This window comes from Xiphophorus couchianus, chromosome 19, assembly GCF_001444195.1.
Source record: "Xiphophorus couchianus chromosome 19, X_couchianus-1.0, whole genome shotgun sequence".
NCBI lineage: Eukaryota > Metazoa > Chordata > Actinopteri > Cyprinodontiformes > Poeciliidae > Xiphophorus > Xiphophorus couchianus.
The window spans coordinates 21,030,119-21,048,647 of NC_040246.1; the positions used below are offsets into that span (position 1 = coordinate 21,030,119).

An 18,529-nucleotide genomic window follows, 5' to 3' on the forward strand; every position below is an offset into this window, starting at 1 on the left:
TCATCTTTTTCTTTCTTGTAATTTCCCGTTGTGTCTTCAGTATCTACTGGCCCAACCTCGGAGTAATCTGTTTGCATAATTAGAGCTCTGTCCGAAGACGGGGCCCTCCAGTTGGAAGTTGTTATCATAGATCCTGACAATCTGGCAGTTAAAATGACAGCAGGGGTCGTGATGTCCGGATCTATACGCATTAAACCTCTGTTCCTCACTTTCACAGCCGCTGCCGCCGCCTGAGCCATTAGTGGTCTATATTTTGTGATTGACGACTCGTTGAAAGATGTCCATGTTTCCATGACTTAAACGCAGCTGAGGGAGTTCAGTCTCCATCTCTTCGTCTGTAATTTGCAAATTACATTGAAATGTTGGGAGAATTTTTAAAAATAAATAAATAAACAAGAAGTTCTTAGGTTTAGTTATCCACATTTTGCTTCCAGCTTATGACAGGATCTGTTGTCAAGAAGTGTATGGGGGCGTTTGATGTGCATCATTTATTTTTCTATGTTCAGATTATAAAATAAAACTTTATTACAAAAACAACAGACTTACAAATTTTTTTAAAACTTTTTTTCTCTATTTTTTGTCAAATATATTTTGACTTTTTACAATTAGCACTGAGCAATACATCAAACCTATAGCAAAAAATGTGAAGAAGTTTGATTTTTATGACTTAAAGAGGCACAGTTATGTAAAATTCACATTATGCTGCTTTGAAAAACAGATCAAGCGTTTAAAAAAAAATCCAGTTTTTTTGGCAGTAAATTAATATTTTTTTGGTGTCTGGAAAATAAACCGTTTCAAAAATCCACGGAATGTAATGTTACAAATCAGCAGGCACTGATCGCCGTTACCTAGCAACCAAAGCAGAGCTCCACCCGTTACCTAGCAACTGCTGTAAAGTCAGTGACACAACGCAAGAGATTGTTTACTGTCGCTACGTCCAGGAGTAGTGAACGCTGCGAATGTCAATAACTTGATGTGTTTCCTTAGATAGAAACGTTTTAAACTATTTTGAATAATAGCCTGAATTTAATGCAATATTTGATAACTAGAATAAATTGGAATTAAATTGTGACTGAATTGTTTGTAAATCTGAATTGGTGATATATAAATATGATGAATTGAGTTGAGTCATGTTCATGCTCCAGTAAAACTAGAACATTATTATAAATTAAAAGTTTTAATATATTCTAATTAACTAACACAGTATAAACAGAAAACATCTAAAAATACATCGGTTTTGTTGTAATTAGAAAAGATTTAAAGGGGCGGTATCATGTAAAATCAACTATTTTTAGCTTTACGTCATGTTATAATGTTATTCTCTTATCTAAACCATACCTGCAGTGTTACCTTGACCCTTTCATGAATGTCTGAGAAATACTTTTGTCTCCATGGCAACCATTCAGCTCTGCAAAACGGCTGGGTGGACTTAGCCCCGCCTTTGAGACGCAGATCCTCCCCCTTCCAGCTCCTTCAGACTAGCCAGCAGCAATTAGCAAAGACCTGGTAGAACTGTAGATCTGCTGAGCTCATTAAAGGGTTAATAAATCCCTTTCTAACCGTCTAACATTGTGAGGACTTTCTGAAGGCAGAGTTTCAGAAAGAGCAGGCGTTTTTAAAGAAACAAAGGCCCAACTTCAAGGAAGTAAAATTTTTAAAGTCATATTTGACATTACAGCATTTTGATAACAGCTGAAGGTAACACAGTTACTTGATTGTGGTATAAAATGCCATTATACGACTGGAAAACACATAATGCTGCCCCTTTAATACTTATTTGAAGGCTTTTCATATCAGAGAGCAGCCCTCTGGTAACAAGAAACACCTCCAAAGGCCAAAAACATAAATTTTACATTCAGTTTGGACGATGTTATACACTCTCTAAAATAAAGAAACACAAATTCAGCAAAAATATATTTTTATTCTATTTGCAAGAAGCTTAGATAACTTTTTATCTGATTTTCTACACCCCCAGGGTCACTGCACTAACATAATCCACATTACCCATGAAAGCTGCAGATGTCTCACCAAAGATCTGTGCATTATTTTATATCCTTAAAGAAATGCTTAAGGAAAAGCTTTCCACATCCATAATCAAAATAAGGTTATTTTAATTCAAACCGAAAAAATGTTTCTGTGTTTTACATAAGGAGCAGAAATGAATTAATGGAAAAAGAAAAAAATGTAATATTCCTTCAAGAACGCAGGTTTGGTTTAATGCTGTGAATTATTAAGAGAAAGAACTTTGTACTTTTCTGAAAAGCTTGAGTTTAATTTTCTTATGTTCATAAATGTAATCTCATTGTTTCATCTTGACAGGAAAGCATGCAGCCCTGAGCAATCAGCACAAACCATTCAGGAGCTTGATAACATCGGCACCATCCGCACAAGCAGCGTCTGCTAACGCTTCGACGCTTCAGAATGCTTTTCTCCACGCTCTGCTCCTGACTGTCTGCACACAGCTGCAGTTTAAAGGATCTAATCTAATCCTGTCTCATTATTATTCTATTGCTTTTACTAAATAATGTTTTTGGGTATTCAGACCAGTTAAATACTGTGGATTAGCAAAAAAAAAATATTATAGCCACACTGAGAAAAAAAAACGAAAATAAAGTTGGAATTATAAAAACATTGTCATAGTTTTACGAAAATAAAGTCATACAAGAATAAAGTCTATCTATCTATCTATCTATCTATCTATCTATCTATCTATCTATCTATCTATCTATATGTTAGAGGTTTTTTGCATTTGTGTGGTTTTTACGTTGCGTTTGTGCTGGAATCTGTCAGATCTGGCAACCCTGTTTGTAGCAGAAGTAGCTTCAGAAAGTTTTATTGTTTTTGCGACATCGCCTGGCAGCCGTGGAAGAAAAACGATCAAAGGCGAGGAAAAACGTGACAGAAACGGAGGTACAGGAAAGTTAATGTGAAGAAATTAACCGTTGATTTAGTTATTTAGCAGATTATAGCGCAGCAGCTAAGCTAGCTAGCTAAACATGAAGCTAATCAATATGTAGCCTCGCTAGCTGCATATTTTCTTAACAAAACGGCTTAAACAGAGGCACTAATGGTCTAAGTGACACATTTGATCTGCATTAGGTTGCAATTGTGCCAAAATGTTTTCTGTAAACCTTCAAAAGGCTTAAATAGTGGGAGTCACACACTTTGTTTTTTAAATAAATAAAGTTTAAAGCCCTTCATGGATTGAAATCCTCCAGACAATCCAGTAAAACCATCAGAGGACAGATAAATTAGAGTTATCTGTGTAGAAATGAAATGAGATGCCATTATTTTAAAAAAAAAAAAATAAAGCCCATGGGGAGATTTTAATGGCTTTTAAATGCTAAAGTGGCCTGAAGTATAGAAGTACTTCAACTTAGGTGATGACAACTGAGTTTTAGTGGAAGCTGAAGCAGCAGATGCATCCAGCTGCAGAAACAGACCCTGATGAGTCAGAAAAAATTCCCTTAAGTGCATTAATGTGCAGACTTTGTTCCTAAACCCAGTTTAATCGCATTTGGTTGGGTAGGTAAACAGAATATGAAAACAAAAATACTTCAATAAAAATAGCTTAATGCTACATTCTTTTTTTATATTTAAACTTACACCTGTCCTTGATTTCAAACTCACTGAATTTATAATATTTATATATATTATAACTTATAATCCAGGAAAAAATGTTTTGTTCTTGATTATTTTACTTATAATTAGTACTTTTCTATCATTATTAAGTAATTATTGATCTAAAGAATTCAGTAATTCCTGAAAAGTTACTTGAATCTTTGTTACTCTAGATTAGCTAAAATGAGAATATTAGTAAAAAGGAAAATTATATTAATAATCAGAAAATAACTGCCAAGATTAAAAGAAAAGGATCCTAACCCACATAAACAATTCCAATTTTGTTATGATGTGTTGAGGAAAAATGATTATTTTTAGTGCTTAATACAGTTAATCTTACGGCATGTGTAAAAGGTATATTGAACATTCTTATTTTGAACAAATTTCTTAATTTTGAACAGGTTTGTGTTAAGGATTTAAAACTAAACTATTGATGGGCAAGTATTCAAACTACAGAAACCAAATGCAGATCAAAAGAGATCTCTCAATGGGGCTCCTGCTGTGTTGTCAGAGCACAGGAGGCCGTAAAATTAGCATCTCCTGCAGGGCATTATCACTTGAGCCTGGAGGAGAGAAGCCTGTTTGGTTCACAGAAGATCAAAAGTCTTCCAGAACCAACATCTGGGATGGTGTAAAACTGAATACAACATAGAATGTTGAAACCACTAACATTTAATTTCTAAGATATTTTTCTAAGTATTAATAGCATGTTTTTATTGAAAATTGTATTATCTGTGACTATATCAGAATCAAATGGAAATTGTTTGAATGAAAATGTTTTGTTTAGCATTAGAAAATTGCTCAGGATTTATGCTAAACTGGGTTTTGTGAAGATAACCTTTCCTTGAACCAAAATTACTGGATTTAAGTTTCTCCTGAGAATTTATGTAAGGAGAGATAACGGGAGAGACTCCGGATTCCACAGGTATCTGTGAAATCTTATCTCATGTTTTTCTTTACCCAAATGACCGTAGAACCCAGGAGGCCAGGATGCAGCTGTTGGCTCTTTTGTTGAACCAGAGAGCAAATGGCCTTTGATCTTTGGCGTAAATTAGGGGGAGTTTCTAAGTTTCTCTGAGTTTCCAAGGTAGCTTCCAGTTGGTCAACCAGAGATACGCCTTAATTGAATATATTAAAAAGAAAAGACACACCTTCAGTATAAGACTTCGTGCACAGGACTAAAAATTCAGAGAGCTGCCACTATTTTGCTTTTTTGCATCAGCTCTCTCCAAAGACGCGTCTTTGTTTTTTTGTTTGTCTTTGTCTTGTCTGTCTTTGTCTGTATAAGGTAATGAATGTATATCTCTGTTCCTCTGCAGTTTTGTTGTTAATTCATATGTTGCTTTGTATGGGATTAAACTCTGTAATTCTGTGACGTCAACACGCATTGTTGTTTCCTGGTGGCTGCACGTCGCCCGCTGAGAGGACCTGGGATCAGAAGGAGAGAGAGCCAAACTTTGTTCCAAAGTTAATTTATAAATTATTCTTCCTTAACAGATGCCACTTGGTTATGTTGTGTTTTGTATCAACTTTTTTGTTATTTATTTTTTATTTATTTATTTTTTGTTGTTTGTTCTCTTATCTAATTGGTTATTTGCTATTTTGTAGAGCAAAATCTCTGTGAGCCTATAATGTGTCTTTGTGTCCACTAATAGGTAATGTTTTTGATTTTTTAAAGTTACTTATTAATTTAGTCTTTTTTCAAGTTTACTGTGATATTTGCTAGAACCAGAATCATTGATAAGATTTTCTGTTTTTGCAGTGCAGTAGATTAGATCGTTATATTTTTCATTTCAACGTGTTTCTGGTGCTTTTTGTGAAATATGCTGAGATCATCTGCCTTCTTTGTGTCTCCCAGAAACTGTTTGCTGCAGCACCTGTGCACACCTAAACATCATTAACACGCAGCAGCAACATTAGCAGCATCTGAAAACCTCATTTCCCTGGACCAGATCTGTCTCTTCTCCCTGAAGGATCATCTTTATCCTAAAGTCGATTGCTTTTCAGGAAAAAAAGACAAATACTAGGAAGGCTCTTGGCTGCACTTTGGTATTTTCAGCCTGTCAGCTAAAGACAGAGCCTTTTAAAGGCGACCTATTATTCTTCCTTGAACAGGTTAGGATAAGTCTATGGTCTATACAACACATGTTCATTACATTTTGTTTGTACAAAGTCATTCTTAGATAATAAGATTTGAGTTGCTTAGTTCTGCCTTCTTTGAGCCATTTTAAGGCGTTCTGTCACTTTAAATCCAAATTCTGGTCTTTTCCAGCAGCCATGCTACTGGAACTCGGCTCGGGTTGCTAGGTAACGAGGCTGGACATAAGGAGCTAAATTAATCTCAAAAAGATTGAGAAAGTGGACAACAAGAGTTGAATACGTACAATAAGATCCGCAAGCGTATAGCAAGATTTGTAAGTGTACAACATAAAGTGAACAATTAGTAATAAAATACGCCTTCAAATTGGTAAATGCAGATTTTCCATCCTTAGGACTTTTGAGACTTTCTTACCACATGGGATTCACAAATGAGATGATGCGTTTGAGGCAGAAGAAAAGGTTGGATATCTCATTATTAACCAGATTTACTGGGATGTGGGAAACACCAAATGTTAGGGAGGGATTTTACATTAAAATCAAGAAAATTATGGACAACCCTGACCCTCCCCTAAATCTACCATCAGCCATCACCATCTACAATAACTCTTTGAAGATTATGAATTAATACAAGTTAAAGCAACATTTAATTTCCCTTTGGGTTTGAGAAGGTAATTTTGAATTTTGAATTGGCCCAAAACCACCATATTAAAGACATTAACTTAGATTAAAGTTACTTCATTCTAAAAACAATAGCTTTGTAGGCTGCACTAATTAAATAAACTACTTTAAATGGGAAGGTTCTTCTTCTCCTGGAAAAATAAAAACTCCCTGTAACCTAACGAGAGCTGCAGCGCCTTCTTGGGGCAGCAGCTTAGTCGCCATCTTGGCTGCGGTTGCTAGGTAACGGCACAGCGCCCCAGAATATCAACAGAGTTAGGTAGTAACTAACTCTGTTAGTTACTACCTAACTTTGGGGAAAAAATATTTCTAGGTGTATTTATGCTTCTCTATACTTTTTACTTTTACTTGAGTAATTTTACTATTTCTTCTCTTGATTTTCTACTCACTGAATGAAAAACAAACATGTTTAAACCAAACATTCACCAGATGCACAGCTGCAGTTTTTGTTTAAGTTTTTATTGAAGGAAACTGATTTGGAAACTTTTTTTTTTTGCTTGATTTTGTTATTTTGAAGTTATGTTAGTCATATGATCACTAAAATACCAGAATAACTTTATATTTTGGTCCATCTGATGATGTAATTTTCAAATGTTAAATGATTGATAATCTGATCAGTTACTCTACTTGAGTAGACTTTTTATCAAATACTTTTTAACTCTTACTTGATTTATTTCTTGTATGTCTACTTTTTACTTTTACTAGTACCAGTCTTATTTATGCAAAAAAAAATTTTTTGGCTTCTCAACAATCGTTTTTCAAACAGCTCATTTTCCAGACACCAAAAACATTAACTATTGTTGCCATGGTTTTCTTTAAGTGCTTGGGGAGTTTTTAAAAGAACAAAGACTTGCAAAACATTTATTTTGCATAATGGATCCCCTTTAAGTCGTTGTGAGTTAATGTAGAAACAGTACAGCTTTACTTTACCGCTTTAAAATGTGAAGTTTTATGATAGTGGCAGGGAGCCCTGGGGCATAAATCGCAGGGCAGCAGGTGAGTCGGGAGCCATTAGGATCCTGCTTCTTGTTGCCTCCATGTTTTGGTCTCCAGCTGCCAACAGGCAGAGACATCCCAGCTCCATAATCACAGCGAAAGCCCCAGGACATCCGAATGGATAACACATAACAAAGATGGTGAATTTACTTTACTGTGTTTACTTAGCAGGAAACAAAGACATCAGGCGTTTTGTAGTTATGAAGCTAATTGAGAGCTCTCACATCTTCCAAACAGGCGTGACCATCAAGGCAGCGGCTCTTCAAAGGAAAAGTGATTTCAGCTCGCAGGATTTCATTTTTTCTAAGATGTTACCAGATAAGTAGGACAGAGAAGTGCAGGACCTGGATCGTCTTTTATGCAGCAAACATGTGAGGAGCGTGAGAAAGACCGAAACTCATGCTTTATAATCATGTTTATAATTTTGTGTAGAGCAAAATTCAAATAGCAGATCCTGATGTTTATGTCTCACCAATTTAATAAAGAACACAATCATGATGAGAAATATTTCCACTCAGAGAACAGGCTGAAAAAAGCTGCTTAAAGTATCCAAGTGATTATTGGAAAGTTTACTGGAAGGAAAAGAGCAGCAGAAACAAGGATAAAAACAAAATATTACCAAGTATTTTTGGTCTAGTTTTTGGTGCAAATATTTTTACTATACTTGAAATGAGACAAAACTTACTTTTTAACTTTACAGCAAGATTTCAGAGCTTATTTAAGTAAATAATTCCTTAATATTGACAAAAAGGTTTTGGTTCCACTGGCAGATTATTTCACTTATGGGAAAAATGTCTTGTCAGTTGCCTTAGTGGACCCACCTTTCTGTTAAAAAAATATTTTTCTGCTGGTCTGATGTAATTTGCAAACAGAACTGAAAGTAACTATTATTTTAGTTATCGATTATTCAATCATTCTGGTGATTAATCAATTAATCAAATGAAAAATTGGCATATTCTTCAGATTTTTAATTTAAGCCTTTTTATATCCTTGTAGAAATACAATTAAAAAGTGCAGATAAATAAGTCAATTCCTTTTTTAAGTTAGAAAACAAACATTTTATTCCCTAAAATGCAATAACAGCATTTCTTTGTAGAAAAAGATCTGCAGCTAAAATTTCTTCTAAAATCAACATGTGAAAAGTTCAGCCCATTAAAACAGAGTCGGGTTGATCAATTGATCATTGTTTGGATTAACTTATTAATCAAAAATAGCAAAAAATGCTTCATAAGAGATTTTCTTTTCTCATATCTCATAAAATTTTGAATATTTACAGAAAGTTTTTATATATCTTAAATGCAAAATATGGTTTTGTAAATTTTTGGTTTAATTACTGCTTTGAGTGTGTTATTCCTTCAGTAATTGGCCTTTTTTTAGTCTTTATACTCCATTTAACGAATAATCGATGATTAGATTAATTGACAATTATTTGAATCATCAATTAATGAAATTAATTGTTTCAGCCATAGTCTCAAATGTTGTGAGACACTGAATAGTTGTAAAGCCATAGTTATGAAACAAAGACAGAAATGAGCATCCAATTTTTTTTTCTGTGCCAACCAAATATTTTAAGAAGCACCTAAATGAAGTGAACGCCTAAGATTATGCTATGAAAACGTAATAAAACCAAATAATCATTATGACACAAAACTTTTCCAAATGCCATCAACAAAATCAACAAGCAAATAAACATCAACTATAATGATCAATGCAGGTGTATACTTAAAGGAAATCAGTGTTTCAGCATTTTTGCAGTTTCCTAGAAATTGAATGCTGTTTATTTTTTAAACATTAGCTCAGACGTCCAGCTGCATGTTCAGCAGATTTTCAACAAAACCTTGTGTTTTATTTTAAGATTGTCTATTTCAAAGACTATTTTGTTGAGGAAGTCCTGCAGTGAAAAGTTTTTTATTCTGCTGTTCTCCTCTTTCTCTCACTCACGTCAGCAGCTGAGTCAGCTGAAGCAGACCTTTTATTTGCGTTTCTAGCTTCTCCAGATCGTTTCTGACAGTTCATCGGTACCGTAGCAAACAACATGTGGATATTGCTTCCTCTGCTGCTGCAGACAGTTGCTGAATTCGCAGGGTGGATTTTGTTTTACAGCTTAACAGCTTAGCTCATCCTCACAGATGCTGCCCCATGATCAGCCGAATAACACGCCGCAAAGCGCCGCAGGACACGTTTACACAAAAAGAGTGATAAATAACTTAAGATATTTTTGCTACAGTATCCTGCAAAGGTGACATGTCAGAACAGCACAGTTTACGTTAAGTAAAGACAAACAATAAATCGTGCAACAAAGCTGCAATTTAGTGCTAGATCTGCTTTTTGTTCTCATAGCTTTCACAACATACCTCCAGGTCTAACACCCATGAAATTCCTGCTATGCTTTCCAACGATCAAGGAAATATGCAGAACATTACACAGACTGGGCTATTCAAATCCCACAAGGCAGTGCAGAGACCTTTACATCAGGATTTTTACAGGCCGTAACAGCAGCTTCGCCTCGGCGTGTTTGTCTCTATAAAGTCACTGCAATTTTAAGATTTACTCTTTAAGTGTCTGAATAAATCAGTGGGGACAAGAACTCTTGATTTTATCAGTTGTTTAAAAGATAAAAAGACAGTAAAAACTGTTTGAAGCTGATGCGACTTCTTAACATTTGATACTGAGAATAGTTCTGCAACTAGCTATTATTTTAGTAGTTGATTAATCTATTAATTCTGACGATTAATCGATTAATTGAATAGAAAATGGCACATTCTACTGATTTTACATTGAGTCATTTAAGCCTTTTTATATATTAAAAGGTGCAATAAACAAATTATTTTTTAAATTAGAAAATAAACATTTTATTGCCTAAAATGCAAAACTGTAGGATTCCTATAGTAAATCTGAACTTGAAGCTAAAACTATAACGTTTGAAGAGTTCTGGATAAAACAAATTTTTATCTTAAATGTATTTATTTTTATACAATTTTGACTTAATTGCCTCTTTGAATATGTTTTTTTTTCTCCCCAATTGGCCTTTATTGGAGCCTGTGTGCTCCAGTTAGTGATTAATCGATTACTAGATTAGTTGACGATTATTTCAATAATCAGTTATTCACAATTAATCTGATTAATCGTTTCAACCCTGAGAAATGTCGATACATGACTACAGCTGGCTGAGCTGAAAACATTAAGCTAAGCTAGTCAATCCTCCTCAGTATAAACTTATTTTTTCACCCCACTGGAAAAACAACTTGCCTCCCAAAATCCTTGCAGTTTCAGAACTACAGGCGTGTAAGACAGGGTCTTCAACTTGATATATGATTGCTCAAAATGTTGCAACTGTTACATTTTTTAGTGCAATAAATTGTAAATTCCACCTGAACATTTACAACCTGACAGGAAAATGTCTTGTGTGAAATAAATACAGTAAGACGACTGAAATGACTGATTTAGAAAGATGAGAATAAAAGAGTTGAGGCCTCCACTAATCGCTGCAGATAGTTTTTGTGGGAGAAAGAGTCATAAAGATTTGGAAAAGTTTATTTGTGTCTATTTATTTATCTCATCCTTTCTGGTTTCTATGAAGAGCTGACCAACCTTCCTTTGGCTTTCACTTGTCCAAGATCGGATTGCGGGGATAATAGATCCAAGAGGGAGACTCAAAGATCCTGCTCCTCATGGACACACCCTCTCAATCTTCAGACTTTATACAGTATTTTTCCCTTCAGGTCAGAAGGAGTATTTACTGCATAGTCCCTGCAGTGAGTTCAGCTTTGCTTTTTCACTCACGTACTCCTCACCACACTTACGAAATGCCTGCATTACTGCAAACAGGAATTATGATTAATTATGATTAAAGGATGATTAAAATTATCATCAACTAGTTTAATAATTAGTTAATCGTTAACTGGCGCTTATAGACTCAAAAAAGGCTAATTGTTTACAGAACAACACATTCAGAAATGCAAATAGGGCACCGATTCTTCTAGGAAAGAAGTGATTAATCGAATTAATCATTACTAATCAACAATTGAAATCATTTTCAACTAATTTAACAATCGATTAATCATCATCTGGAGTAAGTATTCTCAAAAAGGTCAGTTGCTCAAAGAATGACACAGAGAAGTAATGAAGCCAAAACTGTACAAAAAATAAACATTTTGTATTTAAGATACAAAAGAATCTTTGTGAATATTTTAGATGTTTTAACTGCAGATGCTTTAATATTTGTTTGCAACAAATGATCAGGCGTTCACTAAAGGAATGCTGTTGTTGTATTTTATCAAAAAAACTTATTTTTATTATTGAATTATATGCATCTTTTAATATATTTCTAATATTGTATGTACAAAAAGACCTAAATGGTTAATTGAAAAATCTGCAGAATGTGCCAATTTTTTAAATTCGATGAATTGATTAATCATCAGAATCTATTACCAAAATAATCGTTAGTTGCAGCCCTAAATCCATCTATCCGTCTCCCACTCCTTCAATCATAACTTAAAGATCAAAATAGGCAGATTTGACCTCCAATACGAAGTGAAATTCCCATTTTTCCAATTGCCTTAGACTCAGAGGATCTGGCTCATGGAGGTCAGAAGATGCAAACAGAAACACATCATCTGCAAAAAGCAGCGTCCTGTTCTGGGCTGCAGCCTTGAGATCCTGTCAATGAAGTCCATTTGCAGGATCAGGGAGACGGGGCATCGCTGTCAGAGTTCAACCTGCTCCTCCCGAATCCGAGGGTCAACAATCGATCGAGCTTTCCCCGCTCACCTTGTGTCACATTAACGGTTAGAGAGACGATGAAACGGATAGTGATGCATCTCCACCTAGTCTCAACACCACTGGAAACGTCGAAAAGCAGAAAACGTAGCAAGAATCTGACCTCTTAAGTAAAAGGAAATTGTCTTCCCACCAGCACAGTCCAGTCCGAGTGGATCACACTCCAGATCGTTTGTCTAGAAAGTTCGCTTCATTTGGGGAAGTGTGAATGTGTAATCGACCAAAACAGCGAACTCTCGGTCTCAGTTCAGTTGAAGTGAACTCTGGTTCGGTTCAAATGCATATGTGAGCGCCAAGTGGACCAGAGGCCGCTCCAAAAGCAGGAAGTGGACTACAGCGCATGGCATTCTGGGTAAATACAACCAAAACAAATGTGTTAGTCTAGCGTTAGCAGGAGAAATGGCTTGAGGTCTTTTACCGAACTGTCTTCTTCAGAGGTTTTTGTGTTGTTTCTTTCAGCGGTTCTTGGTGCAGCGCCCCCTCAGGCGAGGATGTTTTTCAGCCGAATAACACGCCGCAAAGCGCCGCAGGACACGTTTACACAAAAAGAGTGATAAATAACTGAAAATTTTCAGTTAGCTTGGATCGTTTGACTCAGTGTAGTGAGAAAGCAAACTGAAGCAGCTGGAAATGTAACAAATTCTGCAATTTTGGTCCCAGATTGAACTAAATTTACTGAACTACTATGTGTCTATTCCAGCCATATGGTGCCATTTTATAGGACAATAACAAAACAGTAGCTGCGTTTTTATTACAAATGTGAGCAAAACTCATGTTAATATTCCACAAATGCCAAAAAAACACAATTAAACAATTGCGGTGTTTCCAATTAATAAGAAACGCAAAACAAAATCACACAAGAATAAGTTTGTTCACTGGATGAGTAATTAAAAACAACCATCATCTTCCAACCACTTCCTGTTGTCTTCTTTGTGGTTTCCACCAGTAGTAACGTCCAGTTGTTGATCATATGACTCGTGTGATGCGAAAATGCTAACACAAAAACATTTTATTTAAAAAAGTGGTGTTTTTTTGTCATATTTCCATTAAGCGAATGTATTTTCATAGCTCCAAATTGCAGTTATATGGTCCATTTGAATGCAGCTAACGTTACATCTGACTTTGAAATTGGGCTTCTGTCTCTTTAAGAAGCTCCTACTTTAGGAGCTTTGGACTGAGGAGTAGTTCGTATAAAGAGCTTGGCTAATTCCTGCTGCTGCCTGCCACTAGTCTGAAGGAGCTGAGTGAGGGAATCGCACTCTGAGACAGAAATATATTAAAATATTTCTAAAACATGCAAGAAATAATCAAAGCAACACCTCAGGTGTGTTTTTGATTTTTTAAAAAGCCGATTTTACCCCCTGTAAGCGTTGTTTGTGCTATTTTTTTAATATTCTCTGTCATTATTGAATGTTGTTTCTCCTTATATTTCTGTTATTGGAATTCCCTCATATCTGAATTACATCCCCTGCTGTGGATCGACAAATCCACTTCTAGCTCAATTTTCTGTCGGGGAAATTATAATCTGCCTTGAGGCGACTTAGTGAATTGCAAATCAATGTCAACTGTTCCTTCTGTTCAGATTGCTTTCTTCTCTTCAGGTAAACAGATATTTATTTTAGAGGTTCCTTCCTCTATGCACTGATGGTGGACAGTTAAAACTGCCATTAAATATTAATACTTAATTTTACAATTTGCATAAGGAGACGGTAATGAGGCTTCTTTATGATGTGCTGCGTCATGATGTTAAGGGAGAACACTGTATCGCTCTTTGGGGAAATCACTTATTCAGCAATATTATTTTAATTTGTAAGTCTCATCTGTAAGAGTTGTGTTGTTTCGTTGATTCAGAAGAAAATCCAGATGTGGTAACGAAATGGAGGGACGTTTGCTGCCCTCCATCAGAGCGCTCATCCTCTTTTTTTTTATATCTCTGGCATCAGCCGGCTACTTAAAGCAGAAATGCGGCTCTCGCTCCGAGAAGAGACACCAGTGTGGGTTTCTGAAAAGCTTGAGAGCACAGACGACAGATCCATTTTTCCTCCCAGCTTGAATTGGACTGGAGGCTGCTCACTGCCTTTTTTTTCACCAGTTAATGCAGAGAAGAATATTCTCAATGCAACGTCTCTCAGAACTCAGGCAGCCAGAGGATTGGGTTAAGTTATAGATTTCTGCTGTTTTTTCCTCACAAATATTCAACAATATTTCACTTTAATGACAATATTTTAACTCTCTTTCTTCATATTAGACATAAAATCAGCTGCAAATGTGAACCCAGATATTAAAGTAGAACCTTCTCTGAACCTGATCAGATCATTTAAATTCACCAAAAATCAGGAATTCAAAACAAGAATCAATCATGCAGGTGCTTTCATGTTCCTTTCTGTTTAATTAAAATAAGATAAACGTCACGCTTTGATGCATAAACAAGGAAAATAAATGAGTTCCTTCATTTTCTGTTGGATTTAAAACTTGCAGCACATTCATTTGCTCAAAGGGAAGCTGGAATCGAACCCACAACTTTCTGATTTCAAGCCCTTTAAAACAACTGAATCAGCAAAAATCTGATAAACGGCCTCAAAGGAAAATGAATGTTGGCGCAAAAAGTGGGCAGAACTGTAGGGGCGCTGCGCTAGAGGGGCGCCAGAGGTGGCGGAAAAATGACTTATTATTATTTATGGTACAGAGAATGTAATGGCACAGACAGGTTAGATTAAACCACATTTAGGAATTAACAAACTCCTAAATGTGGTTGTTCATATTAAGGAGCCTGTAAACTTTTACTAGGATGCAGTCTGACACAAAAGCTGAGCAATATGAGTTCAAGATCCCTTACAGAGCTGGAGCTTCTGCTTTTATCTACTTTATTATGCAAAACATTTAGGTTTTCATCAAACTGATGCCTCTAACATCCTAATTTTCAGGAACCTTTTGGACCTTATCATCTCCTTCCTGGCACCGATATCTCTATAGATTTGTTTCAGCTTTTTTTTCTCCGGTTATTTTTGAGGATGTTTGTGAGTAAAACAGATTAGACCGGTGCGTAATGGTGAAGAGAATGGCTGTAGACATTAAACAGTTATTCCACTTACCGTGTGCGCGTCCCGGCTCAGTCAAAGCTTTCTGATTAAACGCGGAGCGCAGGAGAAACGTGGCAAACCGCACAGAAGCGGCGTCCTTAATTTACGCACAAACGGGACGCCGAGGCTCGGAGTCATTCAGCGCAGCAGCTTCTGCGGATGCTCCAGCTGTGCAGTCGGTGCCGAGGTTTACTTCACATCGCGGAGGAAAGCTCAGAGTCCGGGCGCCGCGGTCCGGGTTCAGTTGGCTGGCGGTCCACGGAACTTGAGTGGGTCATGTTGCGAAACGCAGCCGTGCGACGAAACCAGAAGATCCACTCCACGTTACTGTTAGAGGAAATTCACCAGGTAGCGCCTAGATCTGCGGTTCAGGTTTAGTTTTGGTTACATGGGAGCGCGCACACTGCATCCCCCTCCCTTCCTCCACCAGTTAAAGAAACTACACCCACACACATAAAAAACACGGAGAGAAAGGAGTGAGGCAATAGGTTGTTAAGACCCTGTGGACCCACGGAGGACTCGGCAGTTCAGGACAGGAACACGGGAGTCTCTGTTACGCAACTGCTATAATTTTTAGGCTTAAAACTTTACAATTAATACGAAAATATAATCCGGAACATGTTTCTTTCTCTCTGTGAACATTTTGATATGATTGTGAAATTTCAGTCTGGCATGATTTGTAAGTAGAAACAAGATTTGTAACAAGAAAATGTCTGACATGAATCTCAAAATGTAAAATATTTTAGCAAATTTTTGACTTTTCACATTTTCAAATTTCTTAATACATTCTTCCAATACTAATAAGATGATTGCGCAATTTCAATTGAGTATGATTTATGAATAAATGCAGAAAATCCAAGTGGTTATTTGAATATGGCAACACATTAGTGACAAAAAGAAATGAAGTGTGAATTTCTGCCCAAAAACTAAAAGCTTTTTAGATTAATTTCAGAAATTTTCTTGAAATCATTCCTGAGTATCTTAAGTTGAAAATGTTCAACTTTTGGAAATTTTCTGAATTTCAAAAGCCAGAACTATTTCCCTTTTCAAACTGAGACATTTTCTAATTTTTTCTAGAAAATTCTTTAGATTAATCTCAAAATTTGTGAGTTTTTTTTTTCTCTAAAGTGTTGGTTTTTCAAACCCCAAAATTTAAGAGTTTTAAAAAACATCTGAGATTTTTGAGTGGAAATTTACTCCTGTTTTTCTGTTTACAGTGGCTATAATAAGCCATCGTGCTAATAAGATGATTGTGCAATTGCATTATGGAATGATTTGTAAATAAATACACAGAATTCAAGTTTTATGCACAGTAGGGACTAAAAGAAATGAGTAAATTTTCCCAGGAAAACTCAAAAATTTTGAGGTTAATTTCAGAAATTTTCTAGAAAAAAACCTGGAAATTTTTAAGTTTCAAAATTCGAACCTCGGACATTTGTGGATATATAAAGTTGAAAACATTTGCCTTTTTGACAAAATGTTCAGTTTGAAAAATTGGAAATCTGCTAGGAAATTTTTTAAAATTTTATAATTAATATCAAAAATTTTCTGGAAAAAAAACCTGGAAATTTCTGTGTTTGAAAAGTTTAAATGTTTGAGAAAAATACTATGAAATTCTGAGATTAATCTAAAAAATGTGAAATATTTTAGTTCCATAACTTTTTTTTAGTACTTTGGTTATTTTTAGAAGCAGTAGAAACTCAAATGAAAGTAAAAAACAATAGGCCCCCTTTAAATGTGAGAAAAAAAGGAAATGAACATTTTTTCTAGCTTCATCTTTAGATACCATTAAACAGAAGATGCGGGTTGTGGGTCTTCCAACAGTGAAATCTGTGTTTTGTCCTTTTTTGTCAGGTTTGGTTTCTCATTTTGTGCCTCGTTTCACACTGGATCAGTTTGAACTCCTGCTGGGCAAAAGCCCAACTTTAACTTTGATGGACTGAATTTGATGAGAACATCGACGCTCCTCAAATGGATTCCTTTGACCCTTCAGGTCAATTTATGCACAACAAAGTTTCAACCCCAGAAGAGAATTGTTTTCTCGTTTAAAGTGATTTTTTTTCTACTCTTTTGTTCGGACTTTTTGCAGATTCTGCAATAAATTGTGGCGCTTTTAACGTTTGCCAACAGGAGGGAAAAGAAGACATGAAAACACGACGTAAACACACCAGTTTGAAAACACGCAGTAATAAAGTGATGATAATCAACAATCTGCTGCTTAGATTTATTATTAGATTTCTTTCTTTCTTTGCTGTTCTCAGAGGAGTATTCTTTATTAGAATGGTAAACTACATATTATGTTTGCTGGCTACCTGTTGTGGCTTTAGAGACACATTCAAAAGATGCAACAATCTGTTTTGTTGCATAAATTACAACATTCATTCTTCTTCAGTTCACATCTTCTACCTGCCCCAGAAGGATCTTTCACAGATTCCAATATTTTTATTGTTTTGACAAAATTTACAATAGGAAGGCTCTTTCTGTACAGAGAAATCATTGAGATACAAAAGGTTCTGCTAGCATAAATCAGGTAACACAACGGTGTTTAATAATACAAACAAATTTTAAATAGTTGTGTGAATATCTTAGTACACCTGATACAACACAAAACTAACTTACAAGTAACTTATCAGCAAGATATTAACACACTGCTGAAGGGCCAAAAGCTGCTAGCCGACAATGGCTAGCATTGGTTTTAGCTATCAGGTTGTCAACATAACGCTCTAAATCTTAAATGTACGCATATTATTTAAAATTAAAATGGACACAGTGCAAGGCCACTAATTGTCAACACTATGACAACTAGATAACAAGGTCAGGAAAAAGTTTCAAGAAAAAAAATTAGCAAGGACGAGGGAAGTAGTTCAGTTATGCTAGCTTGACTATGAGAACCTTAACATGTAATTGGGCTGCAGAATTTGCTGTATTTCAGTTTAGTTAAAAAAAAGGCAACCTAAAAACTAACTCTGACTGATCATCAGTACAGCAGGTGTTTAAACTGGCTAATCAACCACGGCTGTGTTAGCTTAGCTACTAGCAGTGGTAGCTAATCAATCACACCGATCACTTATTGATAATCGCAAAAATAAACACCGAGCCTAAAAACATAAAACTGTAATGGACTGAATGTTCTGTTCTTTGTGTGGGAATTGTTTGAGTGTTTTCTTTATTGGTGTTGAATCCTGATACATAAAGTGGCGTTGTTGTCAGTTGCTATGGAAACGAGTCTGCGTGTAGCGTAGCCGACACAGAAAGCAAAGAAAAAGTGGTTTGAG

The 18,529-nt window shown here is 35.7% G+C and overlaps 1 long non-coding RNA gene across 1 annotated transcript; it reads left to right on the top strand.

The window, feature by feature from the left end:
• The first annotated feature begins 5,902 nt into the window (after nucleotides 1–5,902).
• On the top strand, nucleotides 5,903–17,435 carry LOC114133781 (uncharacterized). The gene is made up of 4 exons (XR_003593272.1): nucleotides 5,903–6,035; nucleotides 6,114–6,180; nucleotides 17,109–17,247; nucleotides 17,344–17,435. It is a non-coding gene; the product is annotated as an uncharacterized LOC114133781 (long non-coding RNA).
• The last annotated feature ends 1,094 nt before the right edge of the window (nucleotides 17,436–18,529 follow it).